At 43.3% G+C, this 24,567-nt stretch overlaps 1 protein-coding gene and 1 pseudogene across 13 annotated transcripts in view; one reads left to right on the forward strand and one right to left on the reverse strand.

The window, feature by feature from the left end:
- CARMIL1 (capping protein regulator and myosin 1 linker 1) overlaps positions 1–24,567 on the reverse strand; it is a 351,277-nt gene that overhangs the window by 270,519 nt on the left and 56,191 nt on the right. The gene's annotated exons all lie outside the window — the stretch shown is intronic.
- On the forward strand, positions 4,122–24,317 carry LOC109437523 (large ribosomal subunit protein uL13m; annotated as a pseudogene).

Below are 24,567 nucleotides of genomic sequence, written 5' to 3' on the forward strand. Positions count from 1 at the left end.
TGATTCATGTATGTGTTTTGCTTTCCCACCACCCTACGTGCAGTGACAGTGTCTAGTTTGCAGAAAGATAAGTTCCAAGGGCTCAGGGAACTTATGTGTTTAGCAGCCCAAGCACAGCCTTCGATATGCTTTAAGTCAGAGATGCCTACATATGGACTCAAGAAATGGTGTGCAAGGATCAAGACTTTCACCCCCTATACTGTAACCATCCTCATCAGTTGGGCTGCTCAGGTGTCGAAGTGGTGAGAGATCAAGCACAGAAAACTCCGAAAATGGCAATAAGCCCAAAATAGAGCTGGAGGGGAAAAAATACTCAATCTCTGTCCTTCCAAAATAATAATGTGACCTAATCTTCTTTCTTAAAGGTTACAATTTGAGAAAAAGAAAAGGAAAAAAGCATAAGAAACCTTATTTTGAATCGTATTTCTCAAAATCCTTATTTTGAAAAGAAGACAACAGTATACATAAAAGAACAGAATGTGAGTTTCTAGAGCCCGGAGGAAAGTCAAGTCTGGAGTGAAAGGAGCCAAGGCTGGGAATCAGGCATAACTGGGCTTCCTGCCTAGGTCACTATCTGAGCGGCCTTGGGTATGCCTTCACTTTTCAGAGGCTTCACCTCCTCATCTATGGAAGAGAATTCATAATCCCTACAGTGTAAGATTTTTGCAAAGATTGGAAAGAGTGACTTTAAAGTGGCCAGCACGTAAAAAGGCCTATCTCAAAATGTTACTGCTATATGATTCCATTTATAAAGCACGCTTGAAATGACAAAATCACAGAGATGAAGAACAGACTAGTGGTTGTCAGGGTTGGGGAGAGAGAAAGAAAGAGAGTTGGTTATGATTATAGAAGGGATGTAGAAGGAATCCTTGTAATGGGACTGTTCTGTATTGTGACTGTGGTGGTGGGGTCACATGGATTTTCACATGTGATGAAACTGCACAGAACTAAACACATACACTCATGAGTGCATGTAAACCCATGAAATGTAAATAAGGTTAAAGATTATATCAATGTTACTTTCTTCATTGTGACATTTTAATATTATGCAACATGTTATCACTGGAGGAAACTGGGTGAAAAGTATACAGGATCTCTGTGTTACTTCCTACAACTGCATATGAATCTACAATTACCTCAAATAACTGTTTTTTGAAAGTCTCATTACCTTAAAAAAAAGTGCCCGGCACTTTACAAATGCTCCATAAGGGGCACATTGGGCAAGTTATCCTCTGACCTATAAACCAGAACTACAGGTTCTACTTCCTGCTTTAGATTCCATACCTGAGTGAGCACACAACAGAGCAGTCATACAACAGAGATTTATCACACCACTGTCGTTAGAGCCAGCCCTTCAAACCTCACTAATAAACACTCTTTCTGAAACCAATGAAGAAACTTATTGACAAGAATCCATCGATCACAATATGTAAAGACTATTCTGTCTCTGAATAATAAACACATGCACACTAATATAAAAGAGTCCTCTAAAAAGAGGACAAAATACTTTCATGGTCTAGAGCAGCATTTTCCAAAGTGTTCACCAGTCCAAAGGAACACCAGTCCCCTGAGATGCTAAAAAGAAAGAAAAAAAAATTAAAAATAAAACAAAATAAAAGATCATGCTCAAGTAAATTTGGGAAATGTCACATAAACTGTCCCTTTCTGGCTCCAGTAGAAAAGAAAATTCCCATCCAATTTCACTTAACCTATCTTTCTTCAAACTTACTTGTTCACAAAATCATTGTATTATACCTGAGAAATACTCCCAAGGTCTAGAATTTTAAAAGGCATTCTACATCTGTCAGCTACTCACTACCCCAATTTCTTTACCCCTTTGAAAGAGAAATGGATGGTTTTCCTACAGCTAATGTAGTAGTTTTGACTGCATGCAGTTGGCCTTCAATACACGTTTGCTGAATTAGAGTCAATGCCAAGTACAATTCCAGGATGACAATTCAGGGGATAGAAGAAATGGCTTTTTTTTATTTAAATCTCTCATTTAGTAAGAAAAGTGCTCCTTTCTGGAAGTTTCTCAGAAACTTTTAGGAGCAAAGATTATCCATTATGCCAGTGGTCTCCTCCTGTGTCAGCCATTCACAACTAAAATAGCAGTTTACAACGTAATATGATTGACTGGGAGGAATAAACTCACGGGATTAAGCTCATGACTGAAAATATCCCTAATCAAAACTATAGGTCCTGAAACTCCTTTAGCAGGATGTAGAGCCTCCCATACCAAAATAAGAAAAAGCTCTAACTGCAATTCTCCCTGGGAGAGGTAACGAGTTAAATTTAAGTCATTTCATGAAGGTGACTTAAAGTCATATAAATGAATTTCAAATGTCAAAGAATTTGCTGAGTTTAGGCTTTGATGCGGGCAGGAGGAGTAATGTGAAGACCATGGATCCTGGGGAGGAAAGGAGGGAGAAGAGAAAAGACGAGAGGCAGAAATGATCAAAAACAAGCTTCACTCCATTCACTGGCCTGTCCAGGCCAAAGACACTGCTTCACAATCACACATTTCCATTTATAGAAATAACCCATATTCCAACTTACAGAAGCATAAACTAACTGGAAAATTAAAAGAAAGAAATTAATCAGGATACTTTTAAAAGAAAGAAATTAATCAGAATAATAAATAGGAAAAAATTAGGGATTGTTTAACAAATACACAAAAATTTGAGGAATACACACTTCAAAATTAGCTCAACTACAGCCATCTTCTCTGTAAAGATCTGGAAAAAAAAAAATCTCATGAATTCCTGAGGTACTGAAAAAAAAGTCTCAGTCACTAGAGGATAACACAGTGAACTCACTGAGCACTCCAAAGTCACACTTATGCATTTTAGGAACATTTCCAACACGTCTGAAAACAGGTTTCGGATAAAACCTCTATTTAACCAGAGAGCCTTGCTTCCCAAGCATTCCAGTGCTTCAAGGTTGCCATGTAAAACTGAGCAATGGGATAGACATTCCATTCCAGTTAATAATCCTAAAATCACATTAATATGGCTACAGGCATATCCATTCCTTACATCAACAAGGTTAGGTCTAATCATATGAACAAAGATGTCAGTGACAGATGTCACTCTGTTCCTCCACTCTCTTTCTCACTGGTCCTGCACTGCAGGTCCAAATTCCTCCTCTTGGCTACAATAATTGGAGCAGCTTATGTCTTGGCTAGCTCAGACTCCTCTCGCTGGCCCAGAATATATGACAGAGGAAAAATTAAGTGTTTTGGTGAAAAAAGTATTTAATGGTAATTGAGCTGAATTTGACACAACAGTGTCCATGGTTTAGCAGAGAACCCAATGAGCTTCCAGAACTCAGGGCCCCCACTGACTAAACAAATTGGAGATCGAGTCATTAAAAAAATTCTAAATCTGCCTGCCAAGCATGTGAAACCCCCTAATAATGCTCTGTGAACGTTTTCCTACAAGGAGCTCACGGTATTACTCTTATTTCAAAGAAAGTCAGTCTGTCTCTTCCCCTCGTCTTTCCCTCCCCCACTTATATACACAGGAAATAGTGCCTTTCCTGAATTCCTTTTAACATTGAGGGAAGGAGGGAAAGCTTGAGTACTCCTATTCCTAATCCAATGTTCTAGTAACAGGATTTTAAATGCTGTGCAGTTTTTAAAATAACTAAGTGGGAAGACAGTGAACAATGACTGTATTGTGGGCTCCTGCCCCCACCCCTCAGGAGGCTGAATGATGGCTTATCTGGGGGCCCCATTTAGACACTGACACCTGCAACGTGACAGGCCCTGCCTAACTGCAGTAAGAAGTTCTCCCTTTTACTCTTGTAACATGCCCAAGTTAATTTAGGTCAATAATGCCATGTGCAAAAGCAAGTTAAATTTTTTTTCACTTTAAAAAAAAGTGCTTTTGTTTTTTGTAGAAGAATAAACAATTCAGTCAGACTTGGCCAAACCCTCAATTTACACAGTGGGAAACTCCAGGGCAATTGGCCCAAATATCCCTAAGAGAAGAGCCAGACTCAAGGCTTCAGAAATGAGAAAAAAAAAAAAGCCTCTAGGTGGCTTCCTGGTCCCCACTATGCACAGTAGGGCACACGGTGAAGGGAAGGCAATCCCAGTATCAGGGGAAAAAATGAGTATGGCACTGGAGCGGAAGCCTGCTGGGTCATCAGTGACTCCTCGCAAATTCCAAACACACACCCACACCCCCGAAACGCTAGACTTAGCCAACAGGCTGTGTGCCTGCTCCAAGTCTCCCTGTGCTGAGCACCCGGCCAGCTCAATGGCTGATGCTTCTGCCTTCATAGCGCCAGTGGTAAATCTGCCAGGAGGTCCCAGGAAGAAAGAGCCTCAGTGAGCTCAGGGAAGCTAGCACCCTGCCTGTCACGCAGTTCTCAGACACCAGCTCACTGATGGCAGATTAAAGGCTACCAGCAGCAGGCCTGAAATGGTGTTAGCTCAAATCATCAAGTCCAAGCCCTTCCGGCTTCCCCTTCTGGCCAGCATGGGACAGGCTTTGCCCCAGCGGCATTCATATCCTTCTGCCCAGCAGCAGGGAACCAAGAGAGCGCCTTACTTGTACAGCACCCAGGAAGCCTGTGAGCACGGTGCCCAGCACCCATCCTCACAGAAAAGGACAAACCACGATCCCAACAATAGATGCACACACAGCACAGAACACATCACACGTAGCATGACTGGGAGAAACAATCAGTATTCTTGGCTACAGCAACCATATAATAAAACTGCCGCCCTAAGAGATCTCTGCAGCACGATGCCTGTATATATGAACTGCATGCGACTAACACATGATTGCTATCCTCATCTTGGACCCCACTATGCCATTATATTTCTTAAATTGCTTATATACTAAATTCTGCTGTCTTGCAGTGCATTTCTTGGCATTATTTCTCAGATATACATGGTACACGTTGCTACTGTTGGCTAGGGGCCCAGCCTTGATCAATTATGGATTCTCATATAAGCAGCTAGTGACTTACACTTTCTTCAGGATACATCACTTCCTTGTAATGAGATGACTCTGTCTGCCCCATCTTTATATAGCCTATGATATGCTTTACGAATATTATAATGACTAAGCATAATCAGTAAAATGTTACTTGATTGATTTTCTAATTTTTACTCTTATTTATTTATAGCATATGCTCTAACCTCCAGGAAAGAGAAAACGCTATTATTTTTACATATAACCTTAAAGTAATACCTCTTCTACCTTCACATTCCCACTTTGTTTCTATTATCCATCTAACATGACCAGAAATGAAAGTATAAGAATTACAATGCTTCACCCAGAAATGAAATCCATCTTTTATTCCATGGAAGAACAATTACAGCCAATATAAACACTTTGCTATGCTTTGAAGGCAAAAGCCAAGACTCAACAGAAGTTGTGTTCACAATTAATTCAGAAATGGTTGGTCCACATATAGCATTGACTATTTGTTTTTTTTAACTAATATTAATTTTTGTTACCAAAAAGTTTTTTTTTTTAATGAATGTAAGGTACTTCTGTGCTACTCCTTATAGGGCCAAACCCAGTGAACAAAACAAGATGGTCCAAGTTTGGGGGCTAAAATCTTACAACCAGCTCAGTTTAACTGAAAAGATTCATCCTGACGTGGCATAAATCTCAAAGTATGTGACTGCAAAGTCTGAGATGATCACAGTTAGAAATCTGAAGCATTCATAACGTTTCATCAAAAACAGTGCGCCTGTCAGCCTACATGAGTCCATCCTTAGTGAGTAAAGTGAAACACTTGCCCTTCCTTCAACTTAAGGAAGTACTTTCAGCTTCTTATTTCATTACCCAAGAAGTCAAGGAAGCCCAAGTCAAACATAAGGGAGCCGAGGTCATGGGCCTCAGAGAGTACCACGTGCAAAGATGTGGCGTGATCTCGTGGGAGCAGGGGTTGATCAGGAAGAAATAGACTGGCAACCCAATGCACTCATGTTGGAAATTTGGAAACAGTTGTGTCCAGAACAGCAATTCCGGCGAAACCTAAAGGAGAAGTCTGGGAAAGCGCGACCCGTGTCCCTCCAGGACTTCATGCGGCCGCTTGAGGCCAACTCCTTTCAGCTTGATTGGGGGGTTGGGGGCTAAGGTACCCGTTCAGAGGGGAGGAGCGGGGACCGGAGGACCCACATGGAACTGTCCATACATTGGTCCCCTTCTAATGTGCAGAGGGTTTTGGCCCAAGTTGACACTGGGACAGACTGCAGTCTTATTTATGGGAACCCAGAACTGTTCCCTGGACCAGCAATTTGCATTGATGGCTACGAGGGAAAGACTGTGATGGTAAAAGCCGTTTCCTTACCACTGGGCTTAGGAAGGCTTCCCCCTCATTCCTACAAGGTGAATCTCTTCCCCGTTCTGGAATATATTCTAGGGGTGGGCGTGCTACATGGCCTCAGTTTACAGACATTTACAGACATTGGAGAGTTCGGTGAAAGCAGTGATACACGGGTATGCTCATTACCCTCCTCAAGTGTAGTTGCAGCCCTGGCATGTGGTTTCAGTGCGACAGTATCACCTGCTGGGAGGACAGGAGGAGATCGGTCGTACAATATTGGAATTGGAGAAGGCACATATTGTGAGGCCAACGCACAGTCCCTTTAACTCCCCAGTATGGCCTGTCAAGAAGCCAGATGGGACCTGGCGAATGACTGTGGAGGGAGGGAGTTAAATAAGGTGACGCCACCCTTGCACGCTGCAGTGCCTTCAATTCATGATTTGATGGATCGTCTGTCTGCCTGGGAACTTATCACTATGTAGTGGACTTGGCAAATGCTTTTTTCTCCATTGACATTGCACCTGAGTGTCAAGAGCAGTTTGCTTTTACTTGGGACGGGTGGCAGTGGACTTTTCAAGTCCTTGCGCAAGGATACTTGCACAGCCCCACTATCTGCCACAGGCTCGTAGCCCAGGATTTGGCACAGTGGGAGCACCCATCCTCTGTGGCCTTGTTTCATTATGTCAATGATATTTTATTAACATCAGATTCTCTTTCAGATTTAGAGCAAGCAGCTCCCTCTCTTCTCCGCCACCTGAAGTCATGTGGCTGGGCGGCGAATGAGGAAAAGGTCCAAGGCCCTGGCTTATCCGTCAAGTCTTTGGGTGTTGTGTGGTCGGGTAAGACAAAGGTTATACCTGAGGCAATCATTGATAAGATACAAGCCTTTCCCCAGCCGACCAAGGTCTCTCAACTGCAGACGTATCTGGGCCTGCTGGGGTACTGGCGGGTGTTTGTACCCCATTTAGCACAAATGGCAAGGCCCTTGTATAACATGATAAAAAAAGGGGCCTCATGGGATTGGACAGAGGCTATAGAGCAAGACTTTGTTGCCATAAAACGTGCAGTGCAGCAGGCACAGGCTCTGCAAGTAGTAGACTCTGGCCGCCCATTTGTACTTGATGTTCATGTAACCCAAGAGGGGTACGGATGGGGCCTCTGGCAATGGCAGGAGCGTCTCCAGTTGCCAGTGGGATTTTGGTCCCAATTGTGGAAAGGACTGGAAGTCTGCTACTCTCTAACAGAGAAACAGCTGGCTGCTGTGTACGCAGCCCTAGTGGCCACTGAAGCCATCACAGGGACAGCACGGGTGTTGGTTTTGAACAACGCATCAAACCAACACACCCAGGGGTGGGTCAGTACATGGACCCAAGGACTCAAAACGGGGGTGGCACAGACCGCCATCCTCGCCAAGTGGGGTGCTTACTTAGAGCAACGTAGTACCCTTAGTTCAAGCCCTCTGAGCACAGAGCTACAACAGGTCCTGGGGCCTGTGGATCTTGCAGCCCAGGCTGAGCCAAGTACTCTGCCTAAGGGGGAGAACTTGGAGCCCTCGCCCTACAAAGAAGGACAGTCCCCAGTACCTGAGGATGCCTGGTATACTGATGGTTCTAGCCGAGGGGCTGCAGCTGTTTGGATGGCTATTGGTGTGCAGCCCAAAACAGACACCATTCAGTTTGATACTGGGACAGGCCAGAGTAGCCAGTGGGCTGAGCTACGGGCTGTATAGATGATAATCAGCCACGAGCCTGGGCCCCTAGTTATTTGTACTGATAGCTGGGTGGTGTTCCGGGGCCTAACGTTGTGGCTCCCTACGTGGAAACACCAAAACTGGTTGGTAGGACACCATCCACTGTGGGGTCAAGCCATGTAGCAGGACCTCTGGGACCTAGGTCAGAGAAAGGAGGTGACCCTAATGCATGTCACAGGTCACTCCCCCATAGTGTCCCCAGGTAATAATGAAGCAGACACCCTAGCACAGGTCCGATGGTTAGAACGGGTTCCTGCCACTGATGTGGCCCACTGGCTGCATAGGAAATTGCAGCACGCTGGAGGCCAAACCACGGAGCAAGTGATCAGACGCTGGGGTCTGCCTTTGAAATGGCAGGAGATAGCAGATGCCTGGTATGACTGTGCCATCTGTGCCCAGGACAGCACCCAAAGGTGGAGGCTCCCCAGGGAGACACAGCAGATTACGCGAGGGAGGGTGCCCCTCACTCGCTGGCAAGTGGACCCCTGCCTAAGGCCCACAAATTGATGTATGCGTTCATAGCAGTGGATACTGCTACGGGGTTGATGTTTGCTTGGCCCTGTCCGGCTGCAGATTAGCGGCATAAAGTGGTCGCCATTACATGGCTGTGCGCCCTCTATGGGCGCCCCCAAGTCATTGAAAGTGACAGGGGTACCCATTTTACAGGGCAAGAAGTGCAGCGCTGGGCTGCCAGGATGGACGTACAATGGTTGTTTCACACCCCGTATAACCCACAAGCAGCTGGCATGATTGAATGCTCCAACGGCCTTTTGAAGCAAGGCCTCCAGGTGTCAAAACACCCTCCCACGATGCGCGATTGGGTCTCAAGTCTATGGGACGTCTTCAGAATCCTGAATGAGAGACCACGGAAGGGAGGGCCCGCACCAGTAGAAGCTCTGCTACATCGAACAGCCGCTCCCATACAATTACAAGTTACCACCAGGGAGACTCTGTTAAAACCAGGCTATGGCAGAAACGGAAACATTTTGATGCCAGCACCCACATGCTTGAAAGCAGGGGAACGGCAGCAATGGACTTGGCTCTGGCAGGTCAAAAGCCCCCACTGTTGGTGGTTGGGCCTGATAGCCCCATGGGGGGCCGGTTTGACTCATGATTTGCAAGTGACGCCAGGGGTGGTGGCCGAGTGGCCACCTCAAGTGACTGTGGTATACGGAGGTCCCAATGCCAGAACGATTTTGCGGGGAACCTGTGTGCTCTCGCTATGGCCTATTATGGGGTCCCCTGTTCTGCTACATGAGGATACTACACAAGGGACCCCAAGCACTGCCATAAAGGTCTGGTACCACAAACCAGGAAAGGTACCGGTGGCAGCGACTCTCCTTTCCCAGGACAAAAAGCTGGCATGTATCCTCCCAGATGGAAGGTATTTGCCATTGTTGGTTCCTATGACTACTATTTCTTTCCGCCCGTACGTGCCTAGTATGGGCTAATACGACACAGGGCCCCTCGCGGTAGATAGATTGTGAGACAAGCTGGAGAGGTGGAGTGTGGGAGCAGAGTCCCAGAGAGCAGTTTCCTGGCTCTCGGCCGCACGTGGAAAGGTGCTGGCTTAGTTATTAGATGGCTGTCCCCTGTGGCTGGTTGACCATCAGCTGTTACCAATTAGCCATTAGCCATTAATATAACTGCCATTGCTACGCTGGCAAGGGGGTGGGTTGGTTGGCAGAGAAGGGGATGGCGGATTATATGCAGATCATGTGGATCCTGCTTCCTACATCTCCAACCCAGCCACCAACAAGAATATAGTGGTATGAACCCCCTATCCATGTCTCTGTTGTTCCTTTTTGGCCTCACCATGTCCTGCATTCTTGTGCGGGGAGTGGGAGCTGAGACCCTGCGTTACATCCTTATCTACCACCCCCCACACCGTTACCCTCTGGTAACCACTAAACTATTTATTGTCTGTGTCTTTGAGTTTTTGTTTCTTTTGCCTTATTCCTATCAGTGAAATCATATGGTTCTCGACTTTTTCTGTTGGATTTATTTTGCTTCGCACCCATCCAATTGTCCAATTTAACATAATTTATTCTAGAGAAGAGTCCTCCTGGGCACAATTCATCCAATAACTGATGCTCCTCAAACCTCACAGGCAACTACAGAAGTAATACAACAGCGTCTATGAAGTCTCGAGACACAGCCTCCATCCCACCAGACAGGTAATCCCATCAAAATAGCAATTCTAAAGTAAGGACAAACCCACCTGCACAGGTAAGAGTTGGAAGTAAAGAAAAGGCTGCAGTTAAAAGGTCCCTGGAGAAGATTCTGTTTTCCCTCCATCATTTCCTAAAGCCTACACAAACAGCATCCTTTGAAAAGCAGGTCAGCTGGACAGACCACAAATTGCCAGGGTGCCTGCCTGGTAAACACAACTTAATGACTAATTCATGAATTTAAGAAACCAAACAAAAGTCTAGTAGCAAAAAGCCTAATTAACTCAAAATTAAACAGCACCCAACACCTGTGATTCAGCCCCAGCAAGACAAGGGCCTGGCTGCCAGAGGGCAGTAAAAACAAGGGAGTTACCATATGGGGAATTCAAGACGGAGAAATGCCAGGAAGAACAGTCTGGTCCATCTTTCCATGCTGGGACCTTGTGCTAAACTCAGAGAATATTTCCAGCTGAGTTATCTGGTGAAGTCTGTACGCGATCAACTGAGAATCCTTGCTGCCCCAAACATTCCTACACTTTAAACCAAATCTCTGGTTTTTCAAATCCCAACTTAACTTCCAGCTAGGGAGCTTGTAAAGACCATAAGACAACTGCAGTAACTCGCTGAATGGCTGTCCAGCAGTCTTAGAGTGAGAACAGTCTGGCCAGAGGAGCCTCTTTCCTGCACAATAAGCCTCAGTAGGAGCATTCTGTATGAAGGGGACAAGCAGCAGGGCAAAAAGTAAATGAACAAGTATGCAAAAAAGACATATCTCAGCAGACGAGATGAAAAAGTTCTGGAGATCTGTGGCACAGCGATATGAATATACTTAACTACTGAACTGAAAAATGGTTTGAATAGCAAATTTCATTAGTTTTTTTTTTTTTTTTTACCATAATTTTTTTTTTTTTTAATTTAAAGATATTCAGCAGGAAAAGCATCCCACACTGCACAGAAAGCCGAGGAGGAAAAGACAAGTCCAGATGATAGCAGGCATTTACTCGGAAAGGTTTTGGGGGCCTTATTTGTAGGTAGACAGAAAAAGGTTACCTAGAGGAAGGCAGTATTCCTGGCATCTTGTCCAAAACATGGAGGACACAACAGGGGCACTCAAGGCAATGAAAGTTCCTTCCCTGCTCATTCATGCGTCACAATGTCAGAAGCATTTAAGATAACCCGTACCAATTCTGAAGTCCTACGTAGGAAATCAAAGGGTTAGGGGTTGCAGAGGTGACATCCTCTTCCTGCCTTTGGACTCTGGCTCTGAAGACCGGTCCAAAAAGAGTGTTATGTTCTAGATCTACATCCTCCAGAATATGGAAGAGCGTGTCTGTCAGCAGACCTGCCGACTTGATCTGGATGACTTTCCATGGACGCGTCAGTGTGTGGGAGAGATGGCCCAGGAAAATCCCTGCCAAGCTTAAGGCTACGTCCATGACTAGAAGCTTCAGAGGTGAGAGTTCAAAGAAAGGGAGAACTTTTGAATAACTGAAGATATGGAATACGAGCCTCTCCCCCTAAGCAATGAATTATGTCACTGGGAATGCTGGAGTAGACCCTCCCAACTCAAGTTTCTGTGGTATATTCATTAGGAATGTGTTTGGCCTCAAATAAGAGAAAACCCAGACACTTTTTATCTTTTCACTCCGCCATCCTTACTTAGTGTGTTCACTTTTATCTTCAGGTTTGTTATGTCCAGGTTCAAGGCCATGATGAAGGCAAAAGAAGCTGAACACAGGCAGGGACATCTCCTGTCTCAGGAAAACGCAACTTTCACAGAAAGCCTTAGTGGATTTTCACTTATATTTAACTGGCCAGAATGTACCATACAGCTATCTCTGGACCAGGCTTTCTCAGCCTCAGCCCTATAGACATTTTGGGCCTGATAATTCTTTGTTGTGTAGGGCTGGCCTATGCATGACAGGATGTCTAGCAGCAGCCCTGGCCTCTACCCACAGATGTCACCCCACCCCAACTATGACCATCAAGAACGTCCCTAAACATTACCCAGGGTCCCCGGGAGGGTGAACTGCCCCTGGCTGAGAACCACTCTTAGACTAATCACCACTCTGTAGGCTAAGAGGAAGAGGCTGGTAATGGGGCAGTCAGCCCACCAACAGTACCTGCCCCAAACGCTCTACACCTATTTCTTAAATGTTTTCTCATGAGTGCATTCACTACTGTGCTAAGTATTAAGGAACATTTAGTAGAAACACATGAAATGTCCCCACATAGGAGTACTGACAAAGTTTGAAAAATCAAGTTCGATGCATGAGAAACAATCAGGAAGAAAATGTCATGTAAGGGCTTAAACCATAGAGACAAGCCAGACATCCTCCAGTTGGTTCAGATCAGAGAGAATAAAAGCACATAAGAGTGTAGCCTGGAGTTCTTAATGAAAATGTCACTTCCAACGTGGAACTTGCATTTGAAGACTAGGAATTCTCAGGCAAGTGACAGGAGAGAAGAAAAATAAGCAGAGGTCACAGAATGAGCAAGGTTAAAAGCTCAGGAACTACTGTGAAACGGACCTGGGTTCTGAGAGTCTGAGAAAGCAAGTCATTTGGACCTTCCTGCGTCTATTTCCTAGGGTTGTTGAGAGGGTCAACTGAGAGGAAATCAATTATAAGAGTATCTGGCAAATCGGAAGCAATCAGTTGTTAGTTTCTACTATTATTGTTGTTATTATACATTATTTAATATAATTGAGGAGGAGAGGCCATCTGTCATAAACCAGAGGATTCCTGTTAGAGAGTGGCTGTCACATCCTGAGCAGGACAACCAGGTAGGTAAGGTTCGGCTCCAGAGGGCTTTATTACTGGCCGCACAGGCAGGATGGCAAGAGGATCACCATAAAAGCACCATCCATACCTACTAAGACGTGGTGGCACGAGGGTTAACTGGAATCCGTGGGTGATTTCCAGTGAATATTGTGGCCAGTGGCCATGGTCAGGGTAGTCATAAGCCTTCCCACGTTATAAAGGAGTTTTAGCTTGCAAAGCATTTCTACACATACTATCTGAGTAATTTGCATGTAACAAGCCTGTCCTTTGATAATAGAGAGCTACTCTAGCAAGGAGAAGTTCTATTAATCATTTGAAAAGTCACTGCCAAGCAAAGTCACTCTGTGGGGAGAAATGGGAGATACAAGACTTACCTTCTAATTGAGCAAGAGACATGGATGTGAGCCAGAGAATGAGTAATGTGGTATCTTTAATAGGTTTAAGGGAAAATAGATAAGCTTTAAAAAAAACGTTTCCAATCTATGCATTCTTAACTTCAAGTAGGCCTCCCATGGGCCTTCTGTGTCCCAAACTCCCAGCTTCTGGGTCCTGATTCTTTTATGACCAAAGGAGAAGGGATAAAGAACACAAACCACTAGATCCTCCCAGAACCATTCCTCTATTCAGGGCTTCTCTAGCAGTTAACTATCGCAGACATTCCCCAAGATTCCCCACGGTTATTTATTGAACTGAGTGGAAGACGTTCCCCAGTCTTCCACTCAGTTCAATAAATTCCACAGGGCACAAAATAATAGTTTGAAGATGTGAAAAACTTAGCTTTACCTTAAAGAAAAAAAAAATCACAAAGTACCCCTGCGTGTGCCTGAAAATGACAAAGGGAGGGCAAGATGAGGAACAGGTGAGTGTTTCCCACCACATAGTTCTGGTCACTGTGCTCTCCTCATCCTCAGCCTCATTCTGTCCAGTTCCTGTTAACTGGTGTCATTTACGTAGTAACGTATTGATCACTTTATATTGTACCCATGACACATTCTTCCAGATTCTTTAAAAATTCAAGGTGTCCAATACTTTCTAAAACAGAGTATCTGTCATACAGTCCACTGCTGGGTTTCAATGAACATTGAGCATAACAGAGGAAAGACTGGTCTGCTTAAAATAAAAAGCCTGTGCCATGAAAGTAGTAAATGAAAAAAATCCATTTATGTTTGCTAGTAAAGCCAATATCCCATTACATAAGCAAAAAGGTGCCTTTTCCTGATTTTGGGGGACGGCCTTCCTCCTAGCACACATTAATAAAAGATATTTTTTCATACTACCAGGAAAGATAATTAAAGCAAAAGTAAAAAATCATTTACTGTACTGTGTCCCCAATACTACACTGGACATTTTACATGTGTTATTTCCATAATTTTCACATGATAGGGTGACTCACCATTTTCCCTATTTTACAGGACAGCGCTCTGACGTTCAGGGGGGTTAAATAATTGACCCAACATCAAGTAGAAGAGATTGAATTCCAACCAACATCTGTCTGTCCACCCAGTCCTATGCTCTAACCACTGTTACTACAGCCCCACATCACCAACACAGCTAAATAAGTGAGACAGCAACTTCTCAGCCATCTAAATGCACAAAATACACTACAGTGAGTAGTTACGTGTAAATTTTACTAAAGCCAAGCGCTGTGAAAACAATTTACCATCCTGTCCATATTTGTTCTTTGTATTTTACCAAGGCTCAGAGAACAGGCTGCTCACCCTCACTAACCATCAAATACAGCAGAATCTAGAGTCACTCTGCTAAACAGAAATATGACGGGGCCATGTATGGAAATTTAAATTTTCTTGTAGCCACAGTTTTAGAAAGTTAAAAAAGATGAAATTAACAATTTATTTTCTTTCACTTCATTTATCCAAAACATGATCATTGAAACATGTCATCAATATAAGTTACTGAGACATTCTCCATTCTTTCTTTCACAGCAATCTCTGAAATTGGTGTGTATTTGACACTCATAGCACATCTCAGTTCAGACTAGCACACCTCAAGTGCTCAGCAGCGACCATACCAGGCACATAGATCTAGACCCTTAGAGTTCCACATACGTACAAAGCCCCTTTAGTACCTGGTCCCATGTTTCCATATAATCTGGAAAGGAAGCCCTCTAGTCTTATTTCTATACTTACACACTCCTGGACTGAGATTACAGAGACACCAACCAGAGATGCCTGAAATCCCAACACTGTCACTTCTATTTAATTCTTTAAGTGTGTACTTTGAGTTGTGTTCTAACAAAAATACCCCTGAAAGGAGCAAAACTCTAAGCTAATAGCCAACATTAAGCCTTGGGCTACATAAAGGGAACTGACAGCACTTCCAGGAGGAGAGGATGGGGCACCGTAGACAAAATGAGATGGTTGACTCTGATCCTGTCACAAGTCCCTATCCCAAATTCCCTTTTCCTCAACAACTTAGAGGAGTTATTAAAATAACTCCTTGTCAAGAACAACTATCGTCAAGAAACACCAAAAGGAAACCACTGGAATTCCCCTGATTTCCAACCTAATACCCTAAGGCAAACACTGCAAACTCAAATGCCCGCAGGGCCCAGGGCAGGCCTGCAATGAGCCTGCGTCTGTCTAGAGGGGACAGCCTTGACTCCAGCCCTGAGACCAGGCCAGGTGGGAAGGTAGCCCCAGGGATGCGAGGTCATCTGATTTCTAGAGAGAAGTTGCAAATCTGAATATTCAGGTTCATTGCCTGATTTTTAACCATTAGCAACTCATGTAATATTTTAGATAACCATGTACAACCAAACAGGAAGTGACTACAAACCAGATGCCATCTTGGGGAATGAGTGTGCAAACTCCGGTATTTGTGGGACAAAGTAAAGTTGCACAAAGACTAAGTGTGGGATGATCTTGAGGGGATTTTATCGTGGGTCCTCCTTCTCCCATCATCCTTGCTGCCCTCCAGATGAACCAAAACCACAGCTTGCAAAGCTCCCTCTGAGACCAAGAGGAGCACAGGAAGCATAGACAGGGCAGACTTGATGCACCTTCATCTATACGATGAGGAGCTGGTTTAGGCTGCAGCAGCATCAGGAGGGGCACGACCTGAAGCAAACGGGAATGCTCTTGCCCATAGAGAAGGGACAGCCACTTCTCAGGGCCACATGAACGTCCCAGTCAGTAAACAGACCCGGGGCAGCAGGAGCTACCAATTTCTTAAAAACAAGCCCAAAAGACAGATTTTTCTGGAAAACCTCCTCATAGTTAAATGTTGGCAACTAATTCAAATCATATTTCCAACACCATGTGAGCCAGATCCAGCCCATAGGGCCACCTCTGTAGTCACTGGATCAGAACATCTCCAAAGTCACACTGAGCCCCAGCACTCTGGCTACCTTCAACCTGGAGCTTCTCCCAACTTCACTAGCCGATGAACTTAACCCACTTCCTCCACCCATGTAAGCTAGGAGAGAGGTGCCACTGACTGCAGAAGACGAGGAGACAGGAAACTAAAGGAGACATGGTATCCTAGATTGGACCCTGGAACTAAAGGACAATAGTGGAAAAACTGGCAGAAATCCAAATAAAGGCAATAGTTTAATAGTATTGTGCCAATGCTAATTTCTTGGCTTTGATAAATTTACCAGTTAGGTAAGCTGTTAACATTAGGGAAAGCTAGGGAAAGGGGATATGGGAACTCTTTGACCTCTTAGCCACTCTTCCATAAATCTAAAATAATTTCCAAATTAAAGTTAAAAAAAAAAACTCATAGAACTATACCCACCCACCCCAAAAAAAATGTTAATTTTATAGTGTGCACAGTTCTAAAATGAAAATTTTTAAAAACTTGCTAGTAAGCAGAAGCATGAATTACCCTGAATCTTCACTCTGGTAGACTAAGAGAAGCCAGAAAAGACTAGAACTAAGAGAAACCAAAAGGTACCAGAATAGATGTCATGTCCTTTCCTTTATAGTGTATGTGCAAAACCAGTGGCGCACGGAATTAGAGGACTTTCGGTAAAATATCAAATGGCTGTATTTAGGTAATTATGATTAATGTGACTTGAACCGAGAAAGCTCCAAACAGTCAACAACTTTTTGGCCTTAGAATATAAATGAGCTTGCAATTGGAGGACTGGAGACATTATAACCCAAACAAGAGAGACAGAACTGAAGTAATAAATACAAAAGCTTCGGCACGGAATAACACAAACTGCACAACCACCGTCAATACCTCTTGGAAATGCGATTATTAACATAAATGATATACTGTCTTTTTCTGTTACCCAGCCTTTGAAACAGCAGGTTAGGGTGCAACATCCTTACATCATCACATTGCCCACCAGTCCCTTTAAATCTTGTTTTGTAATAAGGAGAGATGCATATAAATAAACTGACATATTTCCAAATGTATGTAGAGAGCTGTACCATGAACAAACTCAAATGAAACAGAATGAAAAGATGTAGGAACTCTTTTTCTATTTATCTTCTGTCTGGCATTCCTATTATTATGGTCTTAAATCAATTTGACATACATAGTAAATATACGTAATAGAAAACATGAAATAAAATAATTAGCTTTATTAGTGCTTTGTAGGAAAGATTTACAATATCTTTAAGCCAAAAGAATGCCCAGAGCAAGAAGTGGTCATTCTTCTGTTGAACAAACATGTGGCTCTACCATGAAGCAACCTGTTTTCTCAGCCCTGGTGATAAGCAATGAGCAGAACAAAGACCCTGGCTTTGTGGAGCTTCGACTCTTTCTCTTAGGAGAGAGAAGAGACAAGGAGTGAGATAAACAAAATAGATACTCTGTTAGATTATGCTAAATGCTAAGGAACAATATAACAGAGAAAGGGGACAGAGTTGTTTAAAGTTAAAATAGGTGGTCAGGGGATCCCTTGCTGAAAAAGTGACCTTTGAGGAAAGACCTGAAGGAAGTGAGGCACAGGAATCTACAGCAGGACGTGAAAGGGAGTTCCAAGTAGCAGGAACAGCAAATGCAAAAGCTCTCCTGTGGAAGCATACCTAGACTGCTTTAAGGCTGATGCAGTGCATAAAGCAACGGGAAAAAGTAAGGGTGAAGTCTGAGGGGAGTGGAGGACTAGATCATGTCATGTCATACGTCACAGTCATGACGTTGGCTTCTACTCTGAATGAGACAGGAAGAGGAGTGATGTGATCTGAATACTTGTAATAAAAGACTGATGGGGATAAGGTGGAAAGAAGAGAGACCAGTTATAAGGACACTCCATTAATCCAGGTGAAAAATTGTGGTGGCTTGGATGAGGGTGATGGCACGACAGGTGATAAGATGAATTCTGAATATATTTTGAAGGTAGAGCCCATAGGATTTGCTGAAGGGTGTATGAGAGAAAGGTAATTCAAGAATGATACCAAATGTTTTGTCCCAAGTAAATGGAAGAATGGAATGCTGTTAAGTGACTTTGAAAGACTGGAGGAGGGAGACAGCAGATTGGAGATTAGTGGAGAATAAGAATTTCCCTTTGGACACATTATATTTTCTGCTTGCTTGTTTGTTTTTATTTTTGGTGTTTTAAATTCAAGCAGTTATTTTCATTCCAATATTCCTGAATTCATTTCAAAGAACTGACAGGATACAGCTAAGATCCATTCAGAAAAAGCATTGTCTGCTCTTGGTGTAGTCACTGATTTATCTTTTTCAAAGCCTATCCCCACACCTTACACCCCTCTGTGTCCCTTCCTTCCCAAACCATTCATGCGTCTCAGCAATGTTAACTGTCAAAAGATTCAAGCAATTATCAAGGTAATCTTGCCCTCCCCAATTGCCTTTTTTCCTCCCCTTTGCCTCTAGAAGTTCCTTGACACCCACACATCCTTGTGCGATCCACCAGAAGGAATCTCTTAGGAGGGATCCCCTAGAAACAATCACCTGGTGAAACAGACATATCACACTCTTAGGAGGTTCCATGGACATGTGATGTCTGCAATGCCTATCCAACACACCCAAGTAGAGATGAGCAGCAGGTGGTCAGGTAAAGGAACCTGGAGTTCACAGCAGAGATCCAGGCTATAGATACCAATTTACAAGTCTTCATTAGAGATGATATTTACAGTGTGGTGTATATAGAAAAGAGATACAGGGCCCTGAGGTACTCTGTTTAGAGCTTCAGGAGATGAGGAACCAGCAAAGGAGACTGAGAAAGACCAGCCAGAGAGAAATGAAGAAAACCAGGAGGGATATGTCTAAGCAGTCCAGTCGAGAATGTGTTCCAGAAGAACAACTGACTGCGTTAAGTGCTGGTAGTAAAGAGTAGGAGCAGCAGGGACCTGCCCATGGCTGAAGCAATGAAATGTCCCTGATGGCCTGATAAGGCCAGTGCCAGTGGCTTACAAGTAAGGGGTGAACAGCCTGCTGTAATAGGTTCAGGCTGGAATGGGAGGGGCAATGTTAGACACAATGAATATAGACAACTCATTCACAATGTCCTATTGTAGCAGGAAGAAAAGAAATTTCTGAAGGGGAAACCAGAGTCAAGAGAAAATGGTTTTTATTTAATGGGAAAAATAAGAACTTGTATGCCAGTGGGAATTCAGTGGAGAGAAGAAAACTGATGCTATAGGAGAAAGAGGGGAAATGTAATGGAGCAATGTCCTTGAGAAAGTCTGTGGAGGTGGAGATGGGATGCTGTGCCCAAGGTGCCAGGAGCTCAGGCACAGACACAGGCAGGTGGTAGGTGTGGTAGGAGCACATGGAAGTTCTCCGATAATTTCTGGTTTGTTAGTGAAAAAGGAAGTGGCTGAGAGTAGGGGACAATGGATATTTTAAGAGAAAATGTAAAGTATGCAATAGCTGCCTAAGGGAGGGAGGGAAGGAATGGACCGAAGAAACATGATACGCCTGCTCACAGCATCAAGGGGCCCACTTGGGTTTGTGGTCATTAACTTAAAGTGAGACAACCAGTATGGTGGTGGGGTTTCAACCAGGCACATTCATTCGGCTGCATGGGGGCAAGTACACAGTAAAATTTCACATCATCCAAAGAGAAAAATAAGGCAAAAATTAAACTTCTTGGTCATGAGTTAAGAGATGCTAGAAAACTTACCAGTAATAATAATAAGTACAATAAAGAAAGATTTCAGGCCTCACTAGAAAGAGGAAAGAACATATAGTACTTACTATATGCCAAGCACATTCTTTCCACCTATTCCTTATAACATTACCATTTCTTCGGGTAAGCAGTCAAAGAAGTGATCTAGAGTGAGTGGCAGAGGTGGGACTTAAACCCAGGTAAGCCCAGCCCCATACCTGTGCTGCCTCCTAGACTCTCGATGACCGGGGATGCAGGAAATCTGCAGTCAGATAAAAGCATAGGTGAGTGTCCAGTCTACCTGTCACCAAGCAGCTGACTGACTGGGAAAGTCACTCTCTCTTCCTCTCTCTGTTTTCTCATCTGGAAATTAGATTAAATGGCCTCATCACAGATGGAAATAGCCTCATCAAAGATCCAAAAATTCTCTGGTCTAATTCCATAGACACTAAATAGTGTTTGTAGGAAGAGGTCAGAGGAAACCTTAACAGTCTGATCACTATCTGTTGTTTCCATTCCATGGACACACCTCCAGGCCAGAGTCTCAGCCCTCTCACACCTGAATTCTTCCAAACGCACTTACTAGCAAATGAAGAAACTCACTACAATGTCAGACAACTAAACTTTGTCCCCATTTAACATCCTTTCTCCAACTCTGTAGACTCATTCAGAACAAGCCTGGAAACACAGTAAGCTCTAAATATTTAAAGGTATCGGCTTCTTTTAAGCAGAGCTTCCAGACCATTTCCACACCAAGGCACACACCTGCCCTCCCCCACATTCCCAGCATTACTCCTGTTCTCCAGGTTTCCTCAGATAATGGACACAGTTGAACTATCTCCATTCCAAATGGTCTCAGGGCCTGGGAAAGAGTTCTGTTAGGCTAAGAGGCTTAAATTCATTTAGAAAAACTAGCTCTTTCTTACTACTTCCCAAACATATTTTTAATGTTCTAGGTTTTTAAAAATGTATATAAAAGACGCACAACAGGAGTTGGAGGGTTATAATGTATTACTACACACACCTCCCTCAGGTCCATTCAGATGCAGCTATTTTCTTTTCTTCTGGCTCCAGACACTTCTTTTAACAACTGTATTATTGTCCATAGCATCTTCTGCAAGTCTCAGATCTCTCGAGAATCAGACTGCCCGGATTCATAGCCCAGTTCAGCTACTTAACTATCTATGTGACCTTCAGCCATACCTTAAGCTCAATACCTCAATTTGCTCACCTGTAAAACAGCAATAATAATAGTACACACCTCATAAAGTTTGAGTGAGGTTAAACAAGAATTTTCAGAACACTGCCCAACAGAGTATGTGAATGTTAGCTACTGTTTCAAGCCTTGACTGTCAGCCTCTATCTTTGGTGCACTTCCTTTAGAGATCTAAGTTCATTATTAAACTGCCACATTGTCACACTCCTTCCTGCTCGTAGTTTCCCTTATCTTCTCGGATGGAATCATTTACAAATATGTGGTCAGAATTAAAATATCTGAGAGTTTCCTAATTTTCCTGACTTCTGGACTCTGATCTATCACTTAGCCATTCTTAGCAGTTTTTAAAACAATAGCTTCCTTGACAGACTTCCCCAACTTCCATTTTTTGGGAGGTTAATTGTGATGACCCCCAACCTGGGGGGTCATCTGGATGTCTCCTCGTAATGAGTGCTCCATGCTCTTCTAATCCATCCCGTCTCTGACCAGTGTGACCAGTGGCATACACTTTAAAGACAGATGGCTGGGGGTTTAGTTTCAACATGAAGCTGTGGCAAAAAGCTACACTAATTGACCTATCTGGGAATTAAACCTCTGGTCTTTGGCCTCTTTTAAGTATCAAACCCTAAACAAATGAGCTAATATTCTTGGCCTCCAGCCAAAACCAGTACCTTGTAATGGATTGTTCCTAGTCACTTGTAAAGTCCTACAAGTGGGGGATTTGTCACATAATGAATATTCTATACTCAAAATGTTGTGACATAAACACTGGTTCAAAAATAGCAATCTTTTCAAAAGACATTAAACTATACACTGAACACTGAAAATTTTAATGGAAATTGACTTCAGAAGTAACGAGAAACCCTCTGCTTTTTCTTTACCATATAACTTGAAAAATAAATGACACTCCTATGGAGGGTCTGCTCAGATGGGTTAACTGGGGAGAGTCTGACACTCAAATTTCCATTTTAGTTCTATTTAGAAATGGTCTCTGACTATGGTAAGGCTAAAGAAAATATCTTAAACATGTAAGTAATGAACTTGTAAGGGGGAGAAAGTAACAGGAACCAAATAGATAATGATGTTGACAGTTTCCTTGATTCCAATGACAATACAAGCAAAATGGGCATGACAATGGAATCTTGGAAAGTGGAAAAGGGCATCTACAGTCAATTCTTTCTTAATAAAATCACCATTACCTCCACCATTTACTGATCAATGCCAGTAAATGACTATGCTCAGTGTTTTATGCCGTCCCTCATTATCTTTGTAAAAATCCCTATGGCATAGGTTACTGAGGTTTAATAAGTGTGGCTGATGTGAGGTGCACAGAGCAAGGCCAGGACTCCAATTCTAAAGCATCTGGCCGCCCACTTCCCAGCCCAGGACAGCCCAATTCTGGTAGAAATTTCCATTTGGTGGTTTTGCTAGTACTGGATACCATGGTCAAAAAGGCCATAGATTTGCCTATGGCCACAATGCTAGGAGTTGCTACTCCACTCCAGAAAGGTTATCAGAAGTATCTACTACCTGACTATCCACCACGCAAGAAGGAATGCTGAAAACTGGGCAGACTCCATGACAGGAATCATAGTAAGCCCAGAAAAGGATCAGGCAGGATACATAAAAGGGAAAGGGTTTCCTTCTAAATTTACGCTACATAAAGATAACCTCGTGGCAAGGAAGACTCTGGCAGCCTCTCTGTAAATCCCACTGGAGGTTAGTAGAGGGAGGTAGAGGTGGGGAAACTTAATCTCACCTTCATATGCTGGCTAGAAGCCAGATGGTCATCTAAAAAGGCCAGGACTCACATACTCTTTAAGACTTCCCAAGAGGGGGTCAAACAGCAAAGAATAGGAACCACTTTCCCTTCCCGAGACCAGGCTGAGAGACTGTGTGTGTGCCCGCACACGGGGGAGTGGGCAGGGCACCCCTGTCTGTAACACATGTAGCAACTTCTTGATTTTCACCTCCATCAGTTTCTTGTAGTGGTTTTATTTTATGTTATATTGGTAGAGGGAACACATGATATTGGTAGGGGGACAGGAAAATAAAAATCACAGAAAGAGAATTCTGCTCTATTTTTGTTTTTCATTCATGGAATATAAAAATTCCATCAAAACGAATATACCCTTGACTTCCAGTCCCCTTCCACTTAGGTTGGCTGGAAATTCTGTGTTCTCCATTGGTTTTTCCATAGCTTTTCTAGCAAAGGTGTGAATTTTGAGAGTTATTCTCTCAATAACTGCTTATTTCCTCCTTTATTACAGAATTGCAACCATGGGAAGAATGGAGGGGACCCAGAAAAAGTGGAGAAGCAGACAAGTGCTGGCCGGGCTAGGCCTAGGAATTATATCATGCTTGGGTACAGATGTTTCCCGCCAGGCCAGTGATACTGAGAACTGGCCTTGGATCCTGCAAAAAGGACGATCCTGCTGGTGGGGAAACGTGAAGTTTCTCTGTGGCTCCCCAGCAATGGGACACTTTTGCTTGAGTTTGGTAACTCTTAGATGGGAAAATGCAGCGTCCTGGCAAACTTGCAGCTCTGGCATCAATTAAACTTCAAGGGTTGCATAAACCTGTGTGCTATCAACTGAGTGACTGTGCTGATCATGTTGTCATAATGAACACAAGGTACACTGCATTTTCGGGAAACAAATGGGAACAAAAAGTATATCCTCATATACTGGTTAACCAGGTGAATTTAAACAAGTAACAGCTGCTCAACTTCACCAGAAAGATCCAGTGCTGATTGCTTAAAAAAAAAAAAAAAAAATTGCTGTAACAGAAAATCTTCACAAAACTACGATGCAGAGATTTCATCTTTTCCCAGATGAGGGCGTACCGGAAGGTATTCTTAAGAATTTAATGAAAGAACTTCCTCAACCACAGGAAGTACCCAGACATGTAGATGAGTACACCCAAGAAGAAACAGAGACTTTCCTAAGAGTGTGGTCTCCACCTGAAGATTACCAGCTATAGAAAAATGAAAATTGCAAAAAATAACAAGACGACTGAAACTTCTTCCTGATAAATTTCTCCTAACCTACAGGGCAGAGTGAAACAACTGCTTCATTTTGACGAGAAACTTTTAGCTGCTGAAAATGTATGAAGATAAGTCAGAAAGGGATATTCCTTCAATAGGAAATCACAATAAAATACATTATTTTATAGGAAAAAATATATACCCTTTAGAGACCCTCTATGGAAGAATTAATGCTTGTGGAGACTTAATGCTGGTGTGAAACGGTAGGATCACACATTAACTTCCAGCTTAAAAAGATATGTGCTGATTCTTTTAATTTTAA

Source organism: Rhinolophus sinicus, linkage group LG14 (genome assembly GCF_036562045.2).
Source record: "Rhinolophus sinicus isolate RSC01 linkage group LG14, ASM3656204v1, whole genome shotgun sequence".
Lineage (NCBI taxonomy): Eukaryota > Metazoa > Chordata > Mammalia > Chiroptera > Rhinolophidae > Rhinolophus > Rhinolophus sinicus.